Below are 24797 nucleotides of genomic sequence, written 5' to 3'. Positions count from 1 at the left end.
GTCACCAGTGCAAAGGCTGAGCTGAAGCATTTCCTGTTGGTTACCTGCTTTCAGCAATAGGGGTCACTGTTTGGTAGTACCCAATTGGTTAGCTGTCAGATTCTAGAGCTCCCTATTGGTGGCTCTTAGCTAATTCCAAAAATACAGAGTCCATTAATAAAACACAGCGTTCATTCATAAAGCAGTAACATAAATCTCCATGGCTACATATTGGGTGTGTATTTCAGCAGTTGAACGTACAAGTTTATGGCCATGCTGTAGTGTAGTGCTTATGTGACTGTGAATAAAAGGTGGCTGGGCTCATCGTCCCAGAGTTTGAGGGGGGGGGAGAGGTGACAATACTGATTTCCAATAAGTGCCCTCCTCTTTATTTCCATAACAAGTCCTTGAGTCTATAGTCTGAATAGTGACTCCAGGGACCTAGAAGGTGCAGGGCTTGTCAGTCCAACCCCTGCACCGTCTCATCAGGGCTGACCTTAAGGCAATTGGAACAATTGGGCCAAATTGGGCCCTGCGTGCAGCTTCTAAGAGGATCCCAGCACCAGGGCAATGTAGATGAATTTTATTTATATCTATAGGATTTTGCAGGTTTTGACTGGGGCCCTATCAAAACAAAAAACTAAAGTTGGGCCCCATTTCTTCAAATGGGGCCCCACTGGCTAGCCCTGGGTCTCATAGTTGCTGGGCCTGCCCTTGCATGAAGTCTTGGGTTTGCAATTTTGGAAGAGGGAAGACTGCGGCACTGGGGAGCAGGCAGGCTGGGGAGGCCCCCTAGATTTAGAGTCCCGAGTTGCCCTGCCCTTGCATGAAGTCTTGGGTTTGCAATTTTGGGAGAGGGGAGGTTGCCTGCTGGGGAGCGGGCAGGCTGGCAAGGCCCCCTAGATTTAGAGGCCCTAGGCTTCTGGCTACTTAGCCTATACATTAATCCAGCACTTTTCCTGGGTCGTGTTTGATGTGCATGCCTGCATCATTTTGCACTACCAGAGAAATGGCTTCCTCTGTCATTGAGGGAGTCTGCTGGCAAATTGCGCTTCTTCTCTTTTCACTTCTTGCACACGTTTTAGCCCTGTATTCAGCCAAACAGCGGACAATAATCACCAGGGCTGGCCCTACTATTAGGCAGAGAGGGGCCATCTCACCCACTCATCAAGCAGCCTTGCAGTAACAACCTTTATTGGAGCTGAGAGTCACCCTTCACCCTCAGCCATTTTGGCGGGGGACTAGCCTCTTCTTTCTTCCTCTCCCTATTCAAGTTAATGGAGAGAGCATTCTCAACATTAGCTTGAAGGTGTGGAGGTCTGCATGCATGTACCCAAGTCCATTTTAAAGGTTATTATTCTAGCAGCACCCACTTCTCCTGCTTCATGAAAGGTACAGTACTTGTGACTTAAGACCCTCTGGCTTTTTATTACATTTTGTGGTGGCATGCAGCACAAAATCTCACTACAAACAAGGGAGACACAGGGCTCTACTCCATACAGCATGCCCTGTGAGTTGCAATTGCTTCTGTGAAAAATATTGGTGCAGTGATGTCTAGCAAACAAACATGTGGATTGTATCTCAATAACAGACCTGGTTAGATATTGGATGTATTCATTTGGCTTCTCAATTTGCCTCTTTCCAATTAATCCAGAATCCCCCAAAATTCTGGAATAATTTCAAGCATTAGTGACACACATGAGTAATAGCACTGGCTAGACTGAGTGAGACAAATGTTAGATTTGGGGAACTCTGCAACATCGCTCTGCAACAACTCTGCCACTGCTGACATGCAGCACATCTGCTACTCCTGTTCCGAGATGCCTGCTTTCAAAATGACACAGGGGCTTTATTTATTGAGAAGTTTTGCAGTTTGGTTGATCTTGTGGCCTCCAATACAGGTCAAGCTACACAGGCACAATTTAGGTGCTCATAAAATGTAAATGTATTTAAAAATTGATGCCTGCTTCATGCAGCAGCTGGGTCTGCATGTGCTTCTTTAATGACAGAAGGCAGACACTTGGAGTTGCACACGTTCCATGGGATAATAACATTGTCTTCAGCGTTGCTCCATCGCTTCGTGGTTGTTGTTGAGATCAGGGCTAACAGGGAAGATTAGGTAAAGGATAAAGGGACCCCTGACCATTAGTCCAGTCATGGCCGACTCTGGGGTTCGGTGCTCATCTCGCTTTATTGGCCAAGGGAGACAGCGTACAGCTTCCGGGTCATGTGGCCAGCATGACTAAGCTGCTTCTGGTGAACCAGAGCAGCGCACGGAAACGCCATTTACCTTCCCACCGGAGCGGTACCTATTTATCTACTTACACTTTGATGTGCTTTCAAACTGCTAGGTCCCTGGCAGGAGCAGGGACTGAGCAACGGGAGCTCACCCCGTCGTGGGGATTCGAAGCACCAACCTTTTGATTGGCAAGTCCTAGGCTCTGTGGTTTAACCCACAGCGCCACCCGCGTCCCTAACAGGAAAGATTAGACCAAGGTAAGAAGAGTGGATTCTTCACCTTGAATATCTTGACTCAAGGTTTCTCCTCCATTCACATCTTCTCTTTTATACAGTGGTACCTTGGGTTACAGACGCTTCAGGTTACAGACTCCGCTAACCCAGAAATAGTACCTCGGGTTAAGAACTTTGCTTCAGGATGAGAACAGAAATCAAGTGGCATCGGCGCATCGGCAGTGGGAGGCCCCATTAGCTAAAGTGATACTTCAGGTTAAGAACAGTTTCAGGTTAAGAACAGACCTCCAGAACGAATTAAGTTCTTAACCCGAGGTAGCACTGTATTACTGAAAATTGTCTTTCTTTAGCTTTACTGATTCATATTTTAATTTAACTGATAGATTTAATTCATGTATGGAGAGCAACTTTGGGAAATGTACCTTGAAGGTGCTATTGCGAGAGGAGGAGTAACTGAGTACTGGGACCTTTGGAAATTTTAATAAAACTGAGCAGTATCCAATGAAGTACATCTGCACAAGTTTCTGCTTGTTCAATGGAACTTCCCCTTCCTCTCCTCTCTCTGTGCCCCCTCTCCAAATCTGCTCCAGAGCATTGGGAGAAAACCCAGGCAGAAAGAAGAGGGAGGGGAAGTTTTGCTGCACAGCCAAAAGTCCTTGTACCAATGGAAGCACTTTTTTTAGACATAGCCCAAATTACACATTTAAACACCAAGTACCACACTTGGTGGTCCTTTAGGAACATATGAACTTAGGAAGCTGTCTTATACTAAGTCAGACCATTGGTCCATCTAGTTTAGTATTGTCTACACTGACTGGCAGCAGCTCTCCAGGATTTCAGACAGGACTCTCTCCCAACCCTACCTGGATCTGCCGGGGATTGAACCTGGGACATCCTGCTTGCAAGACAGATCACTGAGCTATGGCTATCAGTGAAATATGTTACCTGCGGACAAGGTGATGGTCTTTGCATATTTGGGGGACTGGGGAATGCAGGAAACTGCTCATTTGAAAGTTAGAATAGAAAAAGAAACAACATAATGCCTATTGGAATCCTTACAACAATATTATAAAATAGATTATTGTTATTATTACCCCAAGATGGGCAAGCAACTGAGTTGAGAGGGTTTGCCTAGGATCACGGCAGAGAGAAGTCTCAGGGTCTTTTATCTCAGCATTGTAGCCACTATGCTATGCTCTTTGGTGTGTGCTACATTTTAGTCCTTGGTCATAGTACCAAGAGCCTGCATCTAAGCAGCAGCTATGAATAATTTGCTAAGGTTCGGTGAAGAGCTGCTTAGAGCTCCCTGCACCCTACCTGTAACAGGCTCCAGATGGAGGCAGGGGGTAAGGTAAATGTCACACAGCTAGGAAGTACACAAGCCATTAATTTTACAAATTACATAAGCAACCCAACTGAGATATCTTTTGCTCGGTACTGGGCTTCTCTAAGCAGATTTCACAACGTCCAAAAACAAATTTCTCTACATGCTTGGAATGATTTGTCCTAGGCAGCTGATCATGGCTAGTAGCCACCGATAGCCCTCTCACCCATGAATTTGTCTATCCTCTTCAAAAACCATGCAGGTTAGTGGCTGTCACTGCCTTCTGTGAGAGTGAGTGCCATAGAGACTCTCCTCCCTGGAAGAGAGGGGAGTGGTTGTGGGCGGGAGCCTGAGCGCCGCCCCTAGCAGGGGGCTTAGCCCCCTGCCTCCACCTCACCTGGCTGGTGCCCACGCCCCTCTGGAGGCATCCAACCAGGTGCCTCGGAGGGGGCGTGTTCAGCAGCCTTTTGCTGCGGCGCCAGCCTCTCACCGGCCTCTTTCTTCACCGTCGTCTCGTCGCGAGTCACCCACCCTCCACTCCCTTAGAGTTAGGGCTTAGGTTATTGGCCTTGCTATGGACCTTAGGTTGGTCGCCCTGGTTGTCTAGGGGGCCTGGTAGGAGTTTTTCCATTTGGCATTAGGCTTTTTGGTTTTTTCGCCTACCTCGTAGCAATCGTCACAACTTTTGTGGTATTGGTGGGTAGGTTAGGCATTGCAATAATGTGTTGTGGTGTGTCGAAGGGCTAGGTGTGGCCATCGCCTAGGCCTTCAATTTTTGGGTATTCCGTTAAAGGAACCTGGCGGCCGTGTGTTCTGTCCGATGCCTGCTTGGCGGGAGGCCATGGCACGACCCTCGGTGACATCAGGGGGGAGCCTATAGTTGGATTAGCATCAACAGGCTCCACCTACTGGTGAATAAACCCACTTGTTTTGAGATCCAATGCCTAAGCCAATACCTTTTCACTGCTGTAATCAATAAAGTTGTGGCCTTTCCATGCCCATTAACCTTATATCACGTGTCTTTGTGTATTCATTTCACATCGCGGGGGTCGGGTCCTCGATCCACAATTTAACTGTGTAATGTGTGGATAAGTCCTTTCCTGAATCTTCCAACATTCAACTCCATGTGTTATGAAAGAGGAAGAAAAACTTTTCTCCGTCTGATTTCTCCATGCCATGCATAATTTTATAAACTTCTATCACGTCCCCTGGGACACGGGTGGCGCTGTGGGTTAAACCACAGAGCCTAGGGCTTGCCGATCAGAAGGTCGCGGTTCGAATCCCCGCGATGGGGTGAGCTCCCATTGTTTGGTCCCTGCTCCTGCCAACCTAGCAGTTCGAAAGCACATCAAAGTGTAAGTAGATAAATAAATACCGCTATGGTGGGAAGGTAAAGGGCGTTTCCATGCGCTGCTCTGGTTCGCCAGAAGCGGCTTAGTCATACTGGCCACATGGCCTATAGAGCGAGATGAGCCCCGCAACCCCAGAGTCAGTCACGACTGGACCTAACGGTCAGGGGTCCCTTTACCTTTACCTATCATGTCCCCTCTTACCTTTTCTCTTAACTAAAACTCATAGGGAAGTCACTCCATTCCCTTGATAATTTTGATAGTCCTTTTCTGAACCTTTAACAACTCTACAATATCCTTTTCTAGGTGAGCTGACGTGACCAGAACCACACACAGTATTCCAAGTGCAGTCAAGCCATAGATACATATATACCAGTATTGTGATATCTGCAGTTTTTTTTACAATTGGGAGGAATTGTTACTCCTAGATAATGGAAATGTTTGTGATATAGAGTGAAACCTTTAGCCCTGGTAGAATATTCATACTCTCCTAGATTTAGTACAATTAATTTGTAAGACAGCCACATTACCACACCTGTCTATATTATTAACTAAAGCAGGAATTGCTGTCAGGGGATCATTTGTTAATATCACAATGTCATCGGCAAATAAATTTTCTTTATGTTCCTGTTGATTTATTATGACACCTTTTTTGTATTTTTGTATCCTTGCAAATGATTTCAGCTAAAAGTTCTAGCAAAACAATAAATAATAATACATTACAAACCAGGAGTTCATCGGAGTCTTCCCACCAACTGAACAAAGTGGTGATAGATCAGACCATTTCAAAATATTGTAAAGCTGTATTGAGCTACAGCTATAATAGAATGGAGAGAGTAAAACATAGGGAACATGCAAAAGAATGAACATTTACTAGAATTCTTATGCATCTAAGGCCTGGTCATTCTTGCTTATCTCCTCTGCTTCCTTAGTTAGACTCCAGCTAGTGTACATAGCAAAGACGTTCTTAGGTTCAGCTTCAATTCTGAGTCCATTAGCACTCTATAGTATGTTGGGGTACACATTTTAGGAAGATGGGTGGACATATGTCAGTTGCAAGATCAAAGTATTGCTACAAGGTTCTACACTTCCCAGGGTTCTTTGAGGGAAGCCATGGCTTGGTATAATACTGTTTTATCTGTATTGAGCAGATGGGGCCTGAGAATACACTGCTGCTTTTTGTTTCTGAATTTTCACCAAGCAATTAAGTTTTTTAAAGGGAAAGACATTGGGCTTGGGTTTCCTTCTCCCACAATGGAACATGGAATAGTAGAGGTAATGTAGTCCTACCTTCTGCCAGTGCAAGGAAGATTCTGCTTAATAACATCCTGATTGGCAGTTCAGGATCAGGCAATGTACAGAACAAAGCCCAGAGGAGAAGAAGAAGCACAGAAGAAGAAGTATAGATTTTCTTATTCAGGTCTCTCCAAACATTATGAGTGCTTAGCTGTATTTCTCAAATACTTCTCAGGTTTTTTCCACATGGAGTTAGCGCTATAAATTAAAAGATCTGTTTGCTTAATGAAAGTTTTGTTCTTGATGTGGTCACATCTGGGTTTCATTCTGTGTCACTATGTCTGGCAGAAAATCAAGACTAACTCTTCAACAGGAAGGTCCAGAAACACCAGCAACAACCAGAGAAAGAACAGCAGTCTGCGCAGACCATGGCTGTGCTCCCAGGAGCTACTTTAGGTGGACCCAAAACCCAGCGGAATGTTTGACATTCTCCCTCTTTTGAGAAGTGGATCCCCATATCATAGCAGAAACTGCTTATGAAAATCTCCAGTAAAGGAGTGGTGTGAGCATGCAGTGATGCTGTTTGAGAAAGAACTTGTCACAATAAAGAACGTGTGGAAGTTGTAGCAAAGTAGAACTTTGTGTGCAGGCATATATATAAGTTCCATTTTGAACAACAAGGTCAGAGCATATGTGAGAATCAGCTTAGGGACATATGTGCTGCAGCAAATCCAACGGCAAAGAACCCAGTATATTGCAGGATTCCTCATAGGGAGAGTCAGACCTCAGAAACAAGAGCCTTATTGTTGTGAACAGGAGTTTTCAGCTGTGACAAATATGAAAGGTCAGAAAAGAGAAAGGCTTCTTTGTGTTGATGAGGAAATGAAAGTTTGTTTGTCTCAAATTAGACCTAATATAAATGAGGTTATATACTTAAGGTACATATGTAAGAGGCTTGTTTAGAATTAAATTCTGGGAATGATTCAAGTTCTTATATGGTTGCATTGTTTTATACTTTCTGGATATCTCATGATCATATTATAAAGTAATTGTGTTCTATGTTATAAATCAAGCATTGCTAGGAGTTCGTTTTTTCTGTTTTCCAATGTATTTCTTATCAATAAAAAAAATCAGTGCGGCATGAGCAAATTTTTATTTTGAAAGCGTGGTCCTGAGAAAACTGTTTGAGAACTGCTGGTCTAGTCTGATAGAAAAAAGTCACTTCCATTCAGTCAGGACCCTGGACAGGTCACAGCCCAGGGGAGCTGTTGTCTCAGCAGCATGCTGAGGCCTTTTGAGGCATTATGAAGGCTGGTTGTGCTGGTTGTGCTGGACCTGTTGTTAATCCAACCCCACTTGAGGAGCTGTTTCTTAAAAGGTCATTGCCCACTTCTGCAGTCACTGACACCAATGGCCTGGGGGTTGTAAGAACTGTACCAGACAACATCAATTCCACAGAATGAGAAACCAAAAGCAAGTGACACAGTGCCTTTGCTTTTAGCATCTAGAATAACACATGCTAGAAGCATTGTGTATGATTTGCATGATCGTTAATTGATTGGAGAGTTGAACATGTTCCAAACTTTCTCTCATTGAAATCCATATGACTTGGTTGAACCGAATGCAATAGCTGGGACCCAGAAAATCTCTTACATGAGTGGAAACTCCACCCTCCCAGCTTCTGATATTTTGCCTATGCCTGCTGAAATCCCCTGCACTACATATCATACCATTCCAAACTGAGGAGACTTTTTGTGGTGGGATTTTTAAAAGTTGGCTGCACTTTGGATGTAACCCACTTGAATGTTTACATTCTGAAGCTGTCTACAACAATATGTCATTTGCTAGGGGAAGGGGATATAAGGTGATAAAAGAATGGACTACTGTTTGTTTTCCTTCCTGTGAATGTAAACAACGACACAGGACCTGGTGCTATTATTCAGCCATTAGCCAGCTATGCTTATGAACCTATGCCTGCAAAGGGACAGAAGCTGATAATGAGCTAGCAGAGACAATGGCTAGGCAATCAAATACTCAGACGTTTCATAGAATATTAGAAACCAGATGCAACAGTGATAATTGCTGGGATACAGTTTATCCCTGGCTATAAAGTCTACAGAAAAAAACATATCAGTAGTAGCTGGAGATGGTGTTGCTGATATGTCAAAGAAGGCACTTAGTGCAATAACGGATTTGAACTCACATTTTCAGAGAGAGCATCTTGAGGAGCTATGTCAGACAAGTGGCAAAGGGCAACATTTTGAAGCTTAACTGATAAATTACAAATTAGCAGGATGCAGAGGCCAGATGGCTGCCACCCAAAATATTTTAAGAAATATGAATTTTAACAGTAATGTGCATATTACTAAAATCAGCCTTTTTCCTGGAGAATTGGAGGGTAGCCAGTTTTTAGAAGGGCATCAGAATGTTTTACATGTCAGTCTGTCTTCTTTTCCTGTAAACCTGTTAGAAAGGAGGGCAATTTAATGAAATAATTTTAATCAACTAATCATCTTAGTCAATTAATTGATATGCTGGTTGAATATTCATGTTTGCATGAACAACACAATATTTTTGAAACAAAAAGTATATTTCTTGCAGGTAGAATCTCATAAGAAGCATTGCCTGCTGGGAGAAAGAGAGAGAGGGGGAAACATGGGATTGAGTCAGTATTTACAAGGCATTTGAAATGTTTTAAAATAACAATGTCTGAATTTTTTAAAAGCTGCGGTTCGATTAGTCATAGCAACTTTTTAGTTCATTAAAAGTTGAAAAGCTTATTAAAATATTAAAATGGTGGAAATGCTGCAGAGTTAGTAGAAAATAGAAAGTTCCCTAAAACCAAGGCAGACCATCCATCTAGCTCAGTATTAGACAGTAACTCTCCAGAGTTTCAGATGAAATTATTTCCTAGTCCTACTAGCAGATGCTCTACTGATAAACAACTGTCCTCACATCATAGTTAATACCTGATATACAATGGCATTGAGAATCAATAGCTGATATGCAGTGGTATTGAAAAGGTTGTCTTCACAGAACACTGTACACCCTCATATATGCCAAAGAAATTCTGGATGCCTTTCACATAATCCCTGCACATTGCAGAGGAATCTGGGAGGATGCACACTTAGTTTGCACAGGGCTATCTTGACCCTAGTTGCTTACAGGTGTTTTAAGGGTATGCAGAACAGAATGGCTTGGGGAAGAAACAACAGCAGCAGCAACAACAACAACCCACCCTTCACCCTAAGGTCCCAGGGCAGGCTATAACATTAAAACATTAAAATAGGTTATTCATTTTGTACCAAGCACAGCCTTTTCTGATTGAGAGACCCTCTATAATCTTGCTGGGCTTTTTTTGTCTGCTGCAGACTATAAAAACATGATGGAAGCCAAGCTTGCAGCAAAGCATGATACATGATTACTGTTTTGACTTGGAGAAACAAAACTTGTGTAGGTCTGATCTGAGGGATGCCACCTCAGTGCTGCTATTTTGGATTATATGACCTTAAGTCCCAGCTAGACCTACATTTCTAGGTTTCCGTGCGACGCTCCTTCCCACAACCGCCATGAATACATAACATTGTCCAGATTCATGTGCTGTAGCAGTTGGCAGAAGTATAAACAGTGATGATTGATGAGGCTTCAAGAACTTGCAGGTGTTTAAAGGGACAGGTCCAGCTTTGACATACTCCATAGGCATGGTGTGGCTGGGCTGGAAAATCCAAACTGGAATACGTTATGCCAAAGGCTGCCAAGAAATTTACCACACTGTATGGTCCTGGGCTAAGGAGTGAGGAGCAGTCAGAGGACATGGGTGAAAAGCAGGAGGAATTAAAGATCTATAATAAGAATGCAGGTCATATGACGTCAGGGAAGAGGAAACAAATGTAGGAAATAAACCACTTGAGGGTGTGTTGGCAGAAACTTATGTAGATGAGAACCATGAAGATGGAAACCCTTCACTGTTTACTCCATGGTTATAAGAGATCTAAGAATAGCACTAATGAGAATTTTCCTTGTTTGCTAGATAATTAAATTGATAAGAGCCAACATCCTAGAGGTTTTTTTTTTTAAGGGTTGTATTAATTAATGCTTTTCATCTCATTATGCCCTAGTTTCTGTAGAGCATATTGCATCTTATTTTGCATCCTTATAAGCCCTCCTGGTTTATAAAACAGCGAGCGGTGTAGATTTACCCTACTTTATGGTTTAATGAAGCATCTCATCAGGATTAATCGAATACTGCCAAAATAATTCAACGAGCACATACTATGCACTTTTGGGAGAAAATGTCAAGGACATTTGTAAGGGCTGTTGCTTGAGAGATTCAGAGCAACATCAGCGAAGGACTCTCCAAAGGCATGAAGGGCAGATGGGCAATCTGCAACCTGTGTGTAATTCAAATATGTGCAATCAGTTAACTCCAGTACATTTGGCAAGATTAATTTATGCAGACATGATATAAGGCAGCACCCTGTGCCGGTGACAGAGCTGAATTTATTTGTCATCTCAGGAGCCCACTATGGAGATGTGGCCATTCTGGTTTTATCATAGTCATTTATTTAAACCGGTGGACATGGCAAATGATTTGATTTGATTCACTGCAAGGACTTGTGCTGACTGTCATGACATATTAACCTCTGGGGTGGGGAGGGGAGATTGCCACAGTTGGCTACCACTAGGGGTGATGGATAAAACTGATTTAGTTCGCATTTAAAGGCACACTTACCAAACTCGCACTCTGCAAAGAAATGTGCAAAATGAAACACAGCCATCTTTCAAAATTTGCACTTCTCCACATTTTACAATGCAGTTCTACAGCCAAGCAATGTGTATAAAAGTGTGTATACTAGGATAAAGTGTGCAAAAAAGGAATATACATTTGTGAAAGTAACAGACAAAAACACATGAGGGAAAATTATTTGCAAAAATGTGAACATTAGACAAAAGTGCCCTAAAAGGTCTATATCAGGAGAAATGCTGATGAGCTTTCATGAGGACTTTTAAAAAAATTAATAATAATTAATGTAGAAATGTGGGGAACTGATGTTAAGATTGTAAAGAGAGAGAGAGAGAGAGAGAGAGAGAGAGAGAGAGAGAGGGAGGGAGACTCAGAAACTGTCAGATCCACCCATCCCTTACAATTAATGGTGCAATCATATACATGGCAATTCCAAAATAAGTCCTATTGAGTTCAGGGGGGCTTTTTACTAGATTTGGAAGGAGTCACAAGAGCCACACTCAAGCTAGATGACAGGTAAAGTGAGGCTATCTGGGCTAGAAGTAGCAGTCCAAGGGGTCCAGGCAGTGCTGGCCCACCCATGAGGCAAGGTGAGGTGACTAACTCAGGTGGCAGGCTGCACAGGGGCAGCGGATACAGCCACCAAATAATACATCGCCTGCTTCATGTCTCAGAAGCTCTCCCCTGTTGGTGAATAGTAGGTGCTGTTGGTCTCCCCCCTAGGATCAGGACAAGGAATTCAGAGCTGCAGAGAAGCAACAGAGTTGTCCCAATGGGTAGGCATACCCACCCACCAAGCTTTTAAAGGTGGGGCAAAGTGAGCTTACTTGCAAGACTCTTGTGCCTTGCAAGGCGGTTGGATATGCAGGTCCTCACTGCATTGGGAATGATGAATCTGTTCCCAGTGATGGGAGCACTGCCAGGTCCTGGATGACCAGGTTGTGCCCTCACCTTCTGACCCCAGTTTCTCCACCCCAGCAGGTGGTGGACACCTTCCTCAGTTTCCATTGCTGTGCTTCTCTCCCCAGGAAGGAAGGGGTCCTGCTTCCCCGTGCAGGAAGTGACTGCCTCCTCCAGCCTCTGTTACCTGGTCTTAGACCCCTGCTACCACTCTCCAGTTTCCCCTCCTCTTTCATCTCTGCCTTCCACTCCACTCCTAAGCTCAGCAGCACTTCAGAACACATGACACCTTCAACATTATGTGAATGGAGTAGCTGTCACCCAAACATTCCAGTAGCTTGCAGGACTGAGTGCGTATTTCCACATATATAACCCTGGTATATGTCCGATAAGAAGAGCAATGGCAGGAAAGAACAGGGGGAACAAATAACTATTGCCTAATATTGTTGTCAGGGATCGTCTCTAGAAAGGCCTAGCTGGTCTGGGATGCATGCCAATTTGATTTGGTTGCCTAGAGGTCACCCACAGTGGCATGGTAAACAGGAGATCACTCCTTCATCAGAGACACTGTGGGAATTAACAACAATGCCCAGTCTTCAAAGTGCCTAGGACCAAATGGACCATTTAAGGAGTGGAATTGCCATTAGCAGACATCTATAATTATGAGCCATAGCAGACACAAGCCAACAGCTGAATGAACAGTTTTGGATCGTAGCACTCTGAGCTATAAACCTCTACAGTTCTGCATAATCCTTCCATAATGACTTGGTGGTGTGTTGAAAGGGAGTGAAAGTGTTCGTCCATTGAGCGTGAAGGCAGTGCTTCCTGAAGCCTCTTTCAGTCAACCTTTTTTTTTTTTTTTTTTTTGCATTTTAAAAAATTTTATTAATCTTTCCATATATATACATTAAATCCGTGTTTCATACATCTCATTCTTTTGGACTTCCTTCAACGTCCTTGACATTCATTCGTATTTATCTCTTTATAACGCATTCCAATCTTTCGTACTGCCATTAGTACCATTTTTCAGACATTGTTTTCCATAAGCAATACTTCTTAGTGTTTTACAGTGCCTCTTTAAATCCTACTAGCGTTGTGTTTACTAAACATTTGTTCTCCAGATAATCCGCAAATTTTCCCCAGTCATCTATAAATTTTTGATCCTTCATATATCTAATTTTCCCTGTTAATTTATCTAACTCCGCATATTCCGTCAATTTTAATCTCCACTCTGTTAACGTTGGGCTTTCTTCCTGCTTCCACTTCTGCGCCACCACGATTCTAGCTGCTGTTACCGCATATTGGAAGATTTTATAATCCTTTCTTTTAATATCTTTTCCGACCATACCTAATAGAAAAGCTTCGGGTTTCTTTACAAATGTGTAGCTTAATATCTTTTTGATTTCATTATAGACTTCGCCCCAGAAGCTTTTAACCTTCCCACATTCCCACCATTGGTGATAGAACGTCCCTTCTTTTTGTCTACATTTCCAACATTTGTTATCTGTTTTATACATCTTGGCTAGTTTAACGGGTGACATATACCACCTATATAACATTTTTAACATATTCTCCCTTAGCAGTACACATGCTGTAAATTTTATATTCACTCTCCACAATTTTTCCCAATTCTCCAATTGAATATCATAGCCGAGGTCCTTTGCCCACTGAGTCATCACTTTTTTGACTTTCTCATCTTTCATGTTCCATTCTAACAGTATTTTATACATACTTGACAGATTTTTCCGATCACTGTTTATTATCTCTCTCTGAAATTTCGATGTCTTTTCATCGTAGCCCCTCTCTTTCACTTCTTTTTTAAATATCTCATTTATCTGATAGTAGCTCAGCCAATCGTATGTATATCTTTTTACCTGGTCGTATGGTTTAATTTTCCACTTCCCTCCTTCCTTCAATACCAATTCTTCGTACCTACCCCATTTTTTCCCCATATTGACTTTCTTTACACTTATTAACTCCACTGGTGATAACCAGTGTGGGGTTTTTGGTTCTAATATGTTCTTATATCTATTCCAAACTTCTATCAAAGGTCCCTTAAAGATATGGCTGCAAAATCCCTTATGTACTTTTATCTTATCTCTCCACAAATAGGCATGCCATCCAAATTTGTTCTTATACCCTTCTAAATCCAATAACTCTGTATCCTCCAACTTTATCCACTCTTTAATCCAGCAAAGGCATGCCGCTTCGTAGTACGTTCTCATGTCTGGCAGGGCGAAGCCCCCTCTTTCAGTGGTATCTGTTAATATCTTAAACTTAATTCTGGGCTTCTTTCCTTCCCAGACAAATCTAGAAATCACCCTTTGCCATTCTTTAAAGTTTTTTGTGCCCTTTATTATCGGGATTGTTTGGAATAGAAAAAGCATTTTGGGGAGTACCATCATTTTGACCATGGACACTCTGCCCCAGAGTGATAATTTCATCCTTGCCCAAATCTCCAGCTTTTTCTTAATTTCATTCCACACTGGGATATAATTATTTTGGTATAGGTCAATATTTTTATTGGTAAGCCAGAGTCCTAAATATTTAACTTTTTTAACTACTTCAATTCCTGTTTGTTCCTGTAGTGATTCTATCTTGTCTTGGTCTAAGTTTTTAACGATCATCTTTGTCTTATTCTTATTTAGTTTGAATCCAGCTAACTTCCCAAATTCCTCCATCTCCTCCAAAATTCCCTTTAAGCTGTTTATAGGATCTTCTACCGTTAATACCACGTCATCAGCATATGCTTTAACTTTATATTCGTTTGAGCCTAATGATATTCCCTTAATTTGTTTGTTTTGCCTTATTGCGTTTAGCAGAACCTCCAACACCACTATAAAGAGCAGCGGAGAGAGCGGGCAGCCCTGTCTTGTCCCTTTAGATATTTTTATATCTTCTGTTATGGCATTATTTATTATCAGCTTCGCTTTCTGTTCGGTGTATATTGCTTTTATCCCATTCCAAAATTCTTGACCCACTTCCATAATTTCTAAATTTCTCAGCATGAAGTCCCAGGTGACGTTATCGAAGGCTTTCTCCGCGTCAATAAAAATCAGATTAGCTGGCTTATCAATTCTGTCCGATAAATATTCTATTATATTAATTATGCCTCTTGTATTGTTTTTTATTTGCCTTCCCGGTAGAAAACCCGCTTGGTCCTCATGCATTATCTTCACTAATATTTTCTTGAACCTTTTTGCCAAAATTCCCGCAAAAATCTTATAATCTGTATTTAATAAGGAAATGGGTCTATAGTTTTTCACTTGGGTTGGGTCAGTATCTTGTTTTGGAATTATTGTGATAAATGCCTCCTTCCAGGTGCTTGGGATCTCTTTTTCCTTTAGGGTCTTATTCATCACCTCAACTAACGGAACCGTCAATATATCTTTCATTTCTTTATAGTAGCTCGCAGTAAACCCATCTGGGCCCGGAGCTTTACCTCTTTTCAGTTCCTTTATCACTTCCTCTACTTCCTCTCTGGAAATGGGGGCATTTAACATTTCTCTTTGCTCTATCGAAATCTTCCTTACCATTTTCTCTTTTAAATATCTCTCTATTTTCCTATTGTTGTTTCTATCCTTATTCTTGTATAATTGCTCGTAAAACTCCGTAAATCCTCTTCTAATCCCTTTTGGTTCAGTTATCTCTTCTCCGTTTATTTGTATTTTGTTTATTGTGTTTTGTTCCTTTCTCTTTTTGACTTGCCACGCAAGCCATTTTCCTGGCTTATTAGCAAATTCAAAATTTCTCTGTCTTAATCTTTTGATGTTCCACTCAACCTCCTTATTTATCAACATTGCAAATTGGGTTTGGAGGGATTTTATTTCCTGCAATATCCTTTCATTATTTGGTTTTTTAATTAGTTTTTGTTCACAATCCATAATCTGTCTCAAAATCTCCTTAGTTCTTTTTTCTTTATTTTTCCTTTTCCATGCATTTTGTTGGATGAGCAGGCCCCTCATGACGGCCTTACTCGCATCCCATACCACGTTTATTTTAACCCCTTTGTCTTGGTTATCTATGAAGTACTCCAATAATTTAGTCCGAATCTTTTCCACAAATTTTTGATCATCCCATAAGTTATCATTTAATCTCCATCTGAAAGTTCGTCCTTCAACCCCCTTCATCTCCATTATTATGGGGTTGTGGTCGGAGATAATTTTGGCCTGTATTTCAATTTTTGTAGTTCTTACTGTTAGTTCATTTGATATCCAAATTTGGTCTAATCTTGACAGTGATTCATTCGGTCCTGAGTGAAATGTAAATTGTTTCTCCATGGGGTGTCTCAATCTCCATATATCTATCAAGTTATAGTTCTTCACCATTTCAAAAAATGTCTTAGGTAGTTTCCCTCCTTCTGTCTTAGTTTTCCTTAATCTATCTATTTCTGTTGAGACCACCCCGTTCATATCTCCCATTATTATGATTTTTTGGTCCATGTAGTCAAATAATCTCTCTTCCAATGATCTGAAAAATTCTGTTTTATTGCCATTTGGTGCATAGACTCCCACTATTATCATCATTTCCCCTTGCCATTTAATGCGGACCTTGGTGTCTCCAAGAAGCAAATCAGTCAACCTTGGTGTCTCCAAGAAGCAAATTGCTGGCGCAAGTTGATGTATGCCTGGAAACTCCTGTCTACTGCTTCCTGAGTGCTGATTGTTTCTGGTTTATTGTTGGACTTTTGCTTTTGTTTAGAACAAAACTGAAGCACATTCCAGACAAAGCTGTTGATGGGGAGTTGGGCAACTCACAAAGGGGTGAAAGTTTGGCTTATTTTTGGACAAGATTGAACTTCCTTTGAAAGAAGCAGGTTTGCAGTTTAGGAGTGTTCCTAGAATTGTTGTTGTTTCTTAAGCAGTGACTGTGACCAAGAAGTGGGAGGTCCTCACCCACTCCTACCTCAGTGCAACTGCCTTTCTAAGTTGCATAAGACTTAACTTGCTGTTGCTGAGTTCTGTCAACTTGGGTGCAACTTTCCATTTCCCTGAAGAAATCACACTTGGCTCATCTGATAACTGTCAGCCTACTCTTTCTGTACTCTGTGCAGAGGTTTGTTTTCTGGTTTTTTAATCACACAGATGCTTTCCAGTGATCATGCCATAAATTAAGCAAGGATTTGCGGGTTTCCCAGATGGAGTGTTCATTTATTTGCAACGTTGGCCATAATTTTATCATTTTTCTAAGTGCAATATACAAGAAGTGTGTTCTCTCGTATCTTGAAATTAGTTCCTGTGGGGTGGGAGACCACTTTCTACTGATTAAGTGCTCTGTCCTTTTGAAATAAAAATTTCTGCTGAATACATAAAACAGCCAAGCACATTTAAGTGTGCTGCTCCCATTATAATTAATTACATAATTAAATATAATGAGAGTTGAACATGGAAATCTCCTGAAAACAACTCAATAAGGCTAATCCTTAAATCTATTTCTTTATTAAATGGACAATTATTCTGCAAGGGAAACAAATGTCTTTGTTGAAATAGCAGATATGTTTACAAGTGGAGTCAGCAGGAGCAGACTGCATAAATAAGCAATTACAATGTTTTTATCCCATGAAAACAAGAGCCCACAAATTACTTCACCTTTCCCCCCTCTGTTCCTCAGGCAATAATATTTTTTTCCTTGTAATTGCTTAACAAAATGTATTCCTGTTCCATACAATTAGAGCAGTAAGAGAATACAAAGTGGATTATTTGCTGATTGCTGAGGTTTAAAAGTCAAATCAGTGCTCTGCCTGCAAGGAAATGCTTTGCACAACCAGACATTTTTGCTATTTGTGTTTCTCACCAGAATGAGAATGAAGGTACCTGAGCTTGCTGCAAAGAATGGAGGTTAAAAAGAGAGAAAGAGGGGGAGATAAATCCAGTAGATTTTATTTCTGAAACATGAAACAAATAAAATAAGAAACTGGGAAATAAAAAGATCAGCTCTTACAAATAAGAACCCCAAATGTGCAGACCCACAAAGAACAAAGTTGTGGGTTATTTTGCACATGTTTTCTTTTGTTATATCATTTTAATCATACATTAAAGACAACATTTTTAAGCAGATCAGCCACACTCCTAGTAGTAACACCTACATGGGAGTAAATCCCCATTGAACTTCTGGAACTTACTTCTGCGTAGACATGTACAATGACTAAATATTGATTAGGCTGACACAGACTATTTTTTTAAGGAAATAATTTATGATAATGTATCATTTTCCAAGCAACACATGGAGGTAGGAATCACATGCAACAGAACTTCATGTGGAGTGACTAACCTGTAGCCCTCCAGATGGTGTTGAACAACTCCCATCAGTTCCAGCCAGCACAGCCAGTGGGCAAGGATGATGTGGGATGGTGCCCAACAACATCTGGAAGGCTGCAGGTTCACTGACCTTGATCTATACCATGCTCTAGAATATTTCACAATGCGAAGGGAGTTTCTGCAGCAGTTCTTCAGGAGACAAGTCAAACTGGAAAGGGCTTCCCCTGAAGACAGAAAGTCTGAAAACACCAAGATGTATGGCTGACACCAAAACAAAGTCTAAAAGTGGTTTAAAAAGTAAAGATGGACTTCCGGGTTAGCGCGAAAGGTTAATGGCGGATTCCCTCCGAGCTCCGGAGGGAATCAGCTCCGTGGAAGACGAGTCCTGCCGCCGCGGCGACGCGGGGACCCTGAGAAACCACAGGCGCGGAATCCTGTGGACTTGGTGACTCGGCGGGCACCATTTGCGCCCCCCCGACCCGCGAAGAAGCCTTTTTAAAGGCTTTGGAGCGGGGAACGGAGAGTGGCGTGGTGCTGTGAGTAGACCGCTTCTTCTACGGAGTGAAGCCACAAGCCATGGCTGGAGAGCGCTCACTTCTTTCTTTGAACATTTGGACTGTAAAAGGAACAACCCGTGAGTAGTACGGAAATTGGACTTAAAAATCTCTTTTCCTTTGAATTCGGTACAATCGGGGGAAGCGTTAAAAGGAAGTCCGCCCCCCCCCCGTCCTGCAGACAATTTAAAGCAAGAATCGGATAACTAAGGTTGAGAGACTACTCCTCTCTTTGTGAGATAAAAGTTATTAATTTCACGATTTGGCATTAGAAGTTTTGTGCTGGAGGATAAGAATTGATTTTTAGGAGCTGACGTGCAACCCCCCGGGATCCGGGAGTGATCCGCGAGAGAGCCTGTTGAGGAGATATAAGGAGTTTGACAGCTGTCAAACGAGCTGTCAAAGCTAGAAAAATTTGTCTTTTGCTATCTCTGCTGGCTAGGTTTGATACATTTGATCTTAAGTCGTTGAAAACAAAGAAGAAATAAAAATAAAGTAACTTGACTGTTGGAGAAAGATTACTAAGTAACTAGAATCCCTCTAGAGGGGGTTCTGAGACATTACAATGGCTGCAGATGGAAAAATACAGGCTGAGCTGGAAAGAATGTTCTTTCCCTTGGGAAAGTTACAAGACCAGAGTACAGCTTTGGCTACAGATGTAACGACCTTGAATTCTAAAGCAAATAAACTTGTTGATTGTGCCAAGGACTTGACTCAAGAAAATTTTGCAGCTGAACCAGAAGAGATATGTGCTGATTCAGAGGAGTGGGGAGCAGCTGAAATGCCGCAGGTGAAAAAGGACAACCAGAGGCCTGTAAAAATGGATTCTAAGGAAAACAATACTTGGACGATGAGAATTTGGTTTGAATTTGAGAATGAAGATCAGAGAGATCTCTTCATGGGGAGATCGGAAGAACTATGGATTACAAATTTGATTAAGACGAAAGTTGGAGCTTTTGGGACATTTGGGACACTTGGACTTAAAAAGAATAAGAAACATGATTTGGGCTCCGCTTTTGAATATGGAGGTCTGGTTGGAAGAAACATAGACCCTACTGGGACAGAGCTTCTCCGAGACTTGATGACCAACATAAAGGACTACCAACAAAACCGGCAGAGAGGGACTGAGAGAGATTTGAGAGCCTCGGACGTGAGGGATCCAGGCTGAGAACCGATAGACTGATGGATATTCTTTGGGGATCGAAACCGGGAAGGGGGGGGGCGAGAGTTTTGGAATCCAAAGGGTGTATAATTTTATGTTGTCTTTTGTTAGTATGTTCTATAATTAATACAAAAATTGGGAAATTGATGGAAGGGAACTTGGGTCGACCTTAGAAAAGGATGTAAATGATGAGTATTGTGGTTTAATTGAGGTTTATAAGTTAAATTTGGTTAATTAAGAAGAATTAAGTAAAATATTAATAAGGCAAAAGTGGGAGATAAGAACTTGCTGAGTTAACTATTGGAATTAGGATGCAAGAAGGGGAGGTGTGGGGAAGTCAGGGAAAGTGGTTAAGAAATTAAGGGTTTGAAATTATGTATGTTTGTCTTTGTGTTTGTGTGTCTGTGTTGTGTATTGTGTGTTCATATAAATTGTGAAAACCCAATAAAATTTTTATAAAAAAATAAAAATAAAAAGTAAAGATGGAATCTTTAGAGTTGAAATAAATGAGTTAGAGTTTTTTAAATATAATTTTTCTGCTTTGAATGTTCCTTTTTTGATATGAAATGGTATAATTTAGGGGTCAGATCATGGATTAAATGTGGATTGCTTAAGGGTACTCTCCCCTTGGTCTTCTGCAATTTGGAGAATTATCCACAATGCTCCCATCATTGGAGAGATAATAATGCACTGTTCATGGACAAGTTCCATTGGTGTGTGTGTGTGTGTGTGTGTGTGTGTGTGTGTGTGTGTAGGAGCCAAACTATAGCACAAAGATGCTGTTCCTCCACCTCCATCCATACATTAAAGAAGAAGATGAATTTGACACAGTCTAGAGAAGGATGCGGAAGATAGTAAAGATGCTGCGATATTCAGCTAGCAAAGCTGGAGCCAACATAAATAGTACAGCTTCATTCTTCTTAAATTCAAAAAGAGGGATCATCTGATGAAGCCTGGCTGCTGCTGTGAATGGAAAAGATGATCTCAGCCTCATCAAAGAATGTCTGCATGTATGATTCACTTCCAGGCGAGTCTCTGCCTTTGCCAGAAGGGCATGGACCATGGCACTGAGGTAATTAAAGCCTAAGTAAATAGCCCAAACCTGCCACAGTAGTGCAAGGTTATGACCAGATACAGAGGAGAGCCGCAGTAACTAATTGTGTACTTAACAAAATTAATTGAAACAGAAACCATTATTAGGCTGGTACAATGAAAGCAGCTTGCTCTTGTTCTGGGGAAAATTTTGTAATTTCATTATCCTGATCTTTTACTTTCTATTTACTTGACTTGCGTCTGGAATCTGCTAGGTATGTTCACTACAGTTTCAAGTTTTCAAATTGTGGTTTTATTTATTTGTTTATTAAAACATTTCTATCCTCCCCCCTATAACATCACTGTCTTCACTTTATTACAGTCAACAGACCAGAAATAAATGTACTACACAGTACACCAAAATCTTAAATACAGGATAAATACAGAAAAGTGTAATAATAGTAACAGCTGGTCAGCTATATACAAAATAACAAATAACCTTAAGGTAAGCCGCTAGAAATATTCCTTCTAGTCTTCTTATTCTCAGCAATAGGTATGTGACCTCTTTCAATGACACCCATGGGATTTTAACATAAACCATACTGTTGAAAAACCAAAACTTTAAAGAGAAAATCTCCAACAGCTTAGTGAAAAACAGTGTTGAGGGTGGAGCAGACATAGCTGTCAGTTTCCGAAGGATTTTTGACACATCTGTACCTGGCAGGTAAATACATTTCAGTTGCCCTTTGAAAACTGACAGGCAAACGTGTTTCAGTTTGCCTTTGAAAACCGGCTGCTATATTGACTACATCCCAGTACTGCTTTTCATTATGCCGCTTGCCTTATGCTCTTTTCCTGCCATTATTTAGACCAGTAGGAAGGAAGATATACTCTGATGTGCTCTGGGTGGGGCTGCCTTTGGACAATGTATGGAAACTTCAGCATGTCAAGATGCCATGGCCAAATTGCTGACCAGAGCCAGTTCCAGGAGGAACAGAAGCACCTTGTTACAACAATTCCATTGGCTACTTGGCTACTTCTGGGCATAATTCACAGTGTCCTTATACAGTTTGGGTCTAGACTGTTTGAAGGACTGTATCTCCCTGTATGAGCCTGGCTAGTCTGAGACCTGGGGTGGTCTTTCTCTCAGTCCCACCACCGTTACAGGCACGTTTGGTGATAGCACAAGAAAGGGCTTCCTCAGCGTCTGTTCCCAGATTATGAAACTCGTTTCCATGGGAAGCTAGACTGGCACTCTCTTTCTCTGCTTCCTTTGACCAACAGGCAAAGACTTGTTTGTTCCAATAGGCCTTTGGACACTAACTGGCTGTTATGGCAGGCTCCTTTGAGCGAGGCATTGTTCTGCTTTTAAATGATTTTATGTGTATTCAATGCTATTTTTAATAGTTTTTTGTTCGATTTATTTTTAATAGTTATATTTATTGTGTGTTAGTTATATCTGTTTTAATTTACATTGTGTGTTTTTTTTAATAAAATTTTTATTGGTTTTACAAAATTTTAAAGAACAAACAAACACTTAAAAAGACAAACATACACATATAATTTCATAACATATTTTCATAAACCTCTTTTCTGGGACTTCCCCATACCCCCCCTTTCTGCATCCCAATGTCCATAATTTTATAGCAACTCCCAATTGTTGCTTTCCAACCTCTGTCATCTTAGTCATCTCTGTATTCTGACCTTATATCACTGTATCCCTTTATTCCTGAAAACCACAACACTCTAACATTCATTAAGTTTATAATAGTCCTTAAGATAACTTTTGAATTTCCTCCATTCTTCTTCCGCCGTCTCTTTTCCTTGGTCACGGATTCTGCCTGTCATCTCGGCCAGTGTCATATAGTCCATCACTTTCATCTGCCATTCTTCCAGAGTGGGTAGATCTTGTGTCTTCCAATACTTTGCGATGAGTATTCTTGCTGCTGTTATAGCGTACATAAAAAAAGTTCTATCCCTCTTTGACACCAATTGGCCGACAATGCCCAAGAGAAAGGCCTCTGGTTTTTTAGGAAAAGTACATTTAAGTACCTTTTTCATTTCATTATAGATCATTTCCCAGAAAGCCTTAATCTTCGGGCATGTCCACCAAAGGTGATAGAAGGTACCTTCAGTCTCTTTACATTTCCAACATTTGTTATCGGGCAAATGATAAATTTTTGCCAGCTTGACTGGGGTCATGTACCACCTATAGACCATTTTCATAATGTTTTCCTTTAAGGCATTACATGCCGTGAATTTAATACCGGTGTTCCATAACCATTCCCAATCAGCTGACATAATGTTGTGTCCAACATCCTGTGCCCACTTAATCATAACCGATTTAACTGTTTCGTCCTGTGTATTCCATTTCAGCAGCAAGTTATACATTCTTGATAAATTCTTAGTATTGGGTTCTAGCAGTTCAGTCTCTAGTTTTGATTTTTCCACCTGAAAGCCAATTTTCCTGTCCTGTTTAAAACACTCCATTATTTGATGATATTGGAGCCAATATTGTATTTTATGCTTCATTTTCTCATAACTTTGTAATTTCCATTTATCTCCCTCCTGTTCCAAGATTTCCCAATACTTCGGCCATCCGACCTCCATATTGAGTTTCTTCACTGCCTTAGCCTCCACTGGTGACACCCATCTGGGGGTTTTGTTTTCCAACAGATCTTTGTATCTTATCCAAACATTAAACAATGCTTTTCTGACAATATGATTTTTAAAGGCACTATGCAGCTTAATTTTATCATACCATAGATATGCGTGCCAACCAAATGCGTTATTGAAACCTTCCAGATCCAAAATGTCTGTGTTCTCGAGGAGCATCCACTCTTTCAGCCAGCAAAACGCTGCTGCCTCATAGTACAGTTTTAAGTCCGGCAGGGCAAAACCCCCTCTTTCTTTAGCATCTGTCAATATTTTAAATTTAATTCTGGGCTTTTTGCCCTGCCAGACAAATTTCGAGATATCTTTCTGCCACCTCTTGAAACATTCCATCTTGTCAAGAATCTGCAAGGTCTGAAACAAGAACAACATTCTAGGCAATACATTCATCTTAATCACTGCAATTCGGCCTAACATTGACAATTTCAAATTTGACCATATTTCTAGGTCTTTTTTAATTTCTGACCAGCATTTTTCATAATTATCCTTATACAAATTCACATTTTTAGATGTCAAATAAACCCCTAGGTATTTCGCCTTCTTGACCACCGTCAGCCCTGTCTCCTCTTGGAATTTCTCCTTTTCCGTATCTGTTAGATTTTTTCCTAAAACTTTGGTTTTTTGTTTATTCAACTTAAATCCGGCTACCTGGCCAAACTGTTGGATTATTTCTAGCACCTTTTTCGTACTAGTGTTTGGCTCTTGCAAAGTCAATACTAGGTCATCTGCAAATGCTCTTAACTTGTAATGTTTAATTTTTTCTCTCCTTCCTTTATCTTTTCCAAAATCTTTTCTTTTTTCTCATTTTGTTTTTTTCTCTTTATTGAGTTTTGTTGAATCAAAAAACCTCGCATCACAGCTTTGCTTGCGTCCCAGATCACTCTTTTTTCCACATCAGCCCTCAAATTTATTTCAAAATAGTCCTTTAAAGTTTTTTGGGCCTTCATAAGGATCTCCTTATCTCGAAAGAGGGTGTCATTCATTCTCCATCTAAATTGACCAGTTGTTGTAAGTTTCATCTCCATCTTCACAGCATTATGGTCGGAGCAAGTTTTTGGGCAGATTTCTACCTTCTTAATCTTTGGAGCCATACCACTAGTAATCCAAATTTGGTC

General features: G+C 41.1%; 1 long non-coding RNA gene across 1 annotated transcript in view; it reads left to right on the top strand.

The window, feature by feature from the left end:
• LOC308589780 overlaps positions 1-7417 on the top strand; it is a 54840-nt gene extending 47423 nt beyond the window's left edge. Inside the window, exon 3 of the long non-coding RNA XR_014009480.1 lies at positions 6709-7417. This is a non-coding gene — a long non-coding RNA (uncharacterized lncRNA). The remainder of the gene's footprint in view (positions 1-6708) is intronic.
• The last annotated feature ends 17380 nt before the right edge of the window (positions 7418-24797 follow it).

This window comes from Podarcis bocagei (assembly GCF_964188305.1).
Source record: "Podarcis bocagei genome assembly, chromosome: 6".
NCBI classification, from domain to species: Eukaryota; Metazoa; Chordata; class Lepidosauria; order Squamata; family Lacertidae; genus Podarcis; species Podarcis bocagei.
This window is presented reverse-complemented; position numbering and strand designations above follow the sequence as displayed.